Source organism: Rattus rattus, chromosome 3 (assembly GCF_011064425.1).
Source record: "Rattus rattus isolate New Zealand chromosome 3, Rrattus_CSIRO_v1, whole genome shotgun sequence".
Lineage (NCBI taxonomy): Eukaryota > Metazoa > Chordata > Mammalia > Rodentia > Muridae > Rattus > Rattus rattus.
The window spans coordinates 31563253-31566795 of record NC_046156.1 but is presented as its reverse complement, the minus strand read 5'-3'; the positions used below and the strand labels follow the sequence as shown (position 1 = coordinate 31566795).

The window sequence follows — 3543 nt, the reverse complement described above, 5'->3', positions numbered from 1 at the left end:
TGCAAGATTAAATACAGACGCAATATTAACACTCACAAATGAATGTGTCCAGGTTATGGAGGTCTACAGGGACAAAGGGTCTGACTAGGGTGCTCTTGGTACACATAGCAGGCAAAGTTTCTATATCTCTCTTTTTTTTCCCTTGTCTACAAACTAATGCTAAGTAGACTTAAGTGAAATCTATGAAGGGATCACTGTTCAGCCAGCCAGCCACAAGAAACGTCAATTACAGATTAAAGTTTCCTAACTTGAGAATCTGAAATCCAAAAGGATCCAGAACTCTAGAGGTTTTTTGTTTTTGTTTTTTTTTTGTTTTTTTTTTTTTTTTTTGAGCCCTGACGTGCAAAACTCCATACCTGACCTCAGTCAGGTCTATAAAATTACCTTCAGATTATGTGTACACAGGGAAGAAATGTTAAGTGGATTTTGTTAGTTGGCCATCTTTGTCAGAATATCTCATTCCGTATATATAAGTCCAAACTCTAAAATACTTCAAGTACGAGTATTTCAAATCAGGGACATTCAATGTGTGGCAGTGTTTTTCAGCTGCCCCTCCCCCGCCCTTCACAGCCCACATAGAGGTCAGAGGACATGTGAGAATTCTACCTCTCCATCCCCCATGCAGGTCCAGGGACTGAACCTAAGTCATCAGGCTCGATAACAATCACCTTTTCCCACAGAGCCATTTCTCTAGAACTAATCATGAGATGTTTAATGCACGTTAAAGTAAGAATGTAATCTAAGGCTTTCATGGTAAGGGCTTGACAGGTGTCATGTAAAGTCAGTAGCATGGGTATTATACGTTGGGAACAGTGTGACTCAGGTTTGCAGGTTCTACAGTTACTAATGCTCTCAAATGCTCAGGAACACTGAGGGCAAAGTCAGGAGCAGGGAGACATGTGCAGACTTGAGCAGAAGCAACAAACAGACACAGGAAATTTTAAAATATTTTTTAGCTATGAGGTCTCAGCCAGGCAAAAGTCGATATTGTCCTTTTTAGGAGTATTAGAAGCACAGAGTTTTTTCAAAGGCCAAGAAGCGAGTATTAGGATGGAGGAGACATTGTGTCATGACAAAAAATTCGCTCATCTGCTCCTGCCTTTGGGCTGGTACCGGTTGTAAACACTAAGAACTTCAGAGCTTTTTAATTTGTGACTTTCCAGACTAGAGGACTACTTTCAAGTGTTGAAATTTTTTAGCAAAAAGACCATTTTACCTAGACACGCAAAGGAGTTTAATTTCTTTTTTAGGTGTACTTTCTTTTTAACCAAATCTTGTCCATACCCAGAATCCCCGCCCTTTCTTCCCAAGTGGGTAGTGACTTTCATGGAGCTGTGTCCTGGTAAAATCACTCACTCCACCATACAAGCTACTATGATACTTCCTACGTGCTCCAAACCCAGTTTCAAATAAGTAATCCCCACAATCCTTTAATGCCCTCATCAAACACTGATTTTGTGAGCAGGTTCTGGCAAGATCTGTGACTAAGTACATTGCTATTAATCCTTATATTTAAAAAAAGGGGGGGTCCATATTTTTCCCCTCTTCACAACTGAAGCCTACTATTGTAGGCATCCTTTCCTCTGCTTTCTCCCTGTCCCTCTGAGGAACTTCTAGAAGCGCAAGTTCTTCTTAGGTCTCCAGAGTTACTTAAAGGCAACAGAGACCGAGGTGACACCGGCTGAGTTCACCACAATAATATTTGAGGAAACTCTGCCGCCCCCATCCTGCGAGCATCTGCACCGCACCTCCTGCAAGTTCTCATTTGAAAGTGGATACTCACTTTTATGCCAGAGCAGGGGAGAGAGAGACACCAGAGAGCAGCAGCCTGACTGGGAGATCCTTAATTCCGGTGCAACCTCCCGGAAACACAGCGTTTCTCCTCAACAGCTTCTGTTCCAGGAAACGGGACTCTGAAAAGAAAAGCCCTTCCTTCATCAGAACGAGCTTGTGTAACGCCACCACGAGACACGCCCCGTTAGGGACTGCTGCGGGAAAGGTATTCTGGGAGTTGTGTTACTTCGTCTGGCACAGTCCACCAGGAAAACCCCAGCTTGGTCTCCAGTGCAAATAAACATGTTGACCCACGTGCCTCTGCGACACCTAGTTCCCCACTGCGCTCTAACTCCGAGGTAGAGCACCGAAAGGAGACGTGGAGAGCTTGTCTTTTGATAACATCAAAACAGTGTCGTCATGTTCCTGATTTCTCATTGGCGGTCTCTTCTTTCACTCTTGGATGACTCCATTCTGCCCTAGTCCAAATAAGGACTTTCCTTGCAGTTTCACAAGAAAAGGAACTTGTCTGATGGCTAGTTTGTAAATAGACTTTGAGAGTCCGGTTTTGACAAAAGCATGTCAAAAGTACACAGAAAGATGTTAAAAATGTTTATCAAAGTACATTTCTATCGGAAAAGTTTTAAGAGGTCAACAATATTTTAATTTTGAGCCTTTCTGAGCCTGCTGTACTGAAGAAGTTTAGAAAGGATACGAATAGGTTTTCTTTACTTTTTAAGATTTATTTTTACTAGTGTATGTGTATGAGTGTTTTGGCTTCGTGTGTGTGTGCACCACATGTATTGTCGCTTGAGGAGGTGGTGAGCCTCCCTGCGGGTGCTGGGAATCGAACCTGGGTCCTTTGCAACAGCAACAGCAACAAGTGACCTTAACCACTCAGCCAACTCTAATGCAGGAATGGATTTCATTAATATCAACGGGATGGGTTTAGGTAAACCTTGGAACATGAGAATGTAAATAGCTGGACACCTGGGCAACAAATGATTTAACCAGTTGGATAAATTCCAACTCAGTTTCCCAACAAAGTGGAAGGAAGGAACCAAGCAGCCAAAAGCTAGGTTACCTAAAAACTAACTTACAACCGGCAACAATTCTTCATCTATGACTTTAGAAGTTGTTCAACTAGCCAGAGTGATGGTGCGCTCTTTTAACCCAAGCACTTAGGAGAAAGGAACAGGTAGATCACTGTGAGTTCAAGGCCAGCCTGGTTTACAGAATGAGTTCCAGGACAGCCAGGGCTACATGGAGAAACCTTGTCCTGAATAAGAAAAAGAAAACAAGAAAAAATAAGGTTGTTTAAGTAAGAACATGGAATTTCTTTTTTTTTTTTTTTAAAGATTTATTTTATTTATATGAATACACTGTAGCTGTCTTCAGACACACCAGAAGAGGGATGGTTATGAGCCACCATGTGGTTGCTGGGAATTGAACTCAGGACCTCTGGAAGAGCAGGTCCGTGCCCTTAACCACTGAGCCACCTCTCCAGCCCAGAACATGGAATTTCTATTAAAAAAAATCTTTCCATTTATTTATATAGAGTTTCCTTTTTTATGTATGTACTTTCTCGGAATGTTGTTTTGTTGTAGCTATAGATAATGTGTATCTATTAACTAATTAAATACCGTGAATCTCGTTGACAAGTGCACTTTTAACTAGCACTCTATTATTTAATATTCAAATACGTAACTTTGTATTTATTTTTCAAATCAATTACACATTAAAAATACATGTATCGTAAGCATGGTATAT

General features: G+C 41.3%; 1 protein-coding gene across 1 annotated transcript in view; it reads right to left on the bottom strand.

Moving 5' to 3' along the window:
• Positions 1-2172, bottom strand: part of Alpk1 (alpha kinase 1) — a 109750-nt gene extending 107578 nt beyond the window's left edge. Inside the window, exon 1 of the mRNA XM_032897354.1 lies at positions 1784-2172. The gene's annotated coding sequence lies outside the window, so the exon portion shown is untranslated. The remainder of the gene's footprint in view (positions 1-1783) is intronic.
• Positions 2173-3543: the final 1371 nt, after the last annotated feature.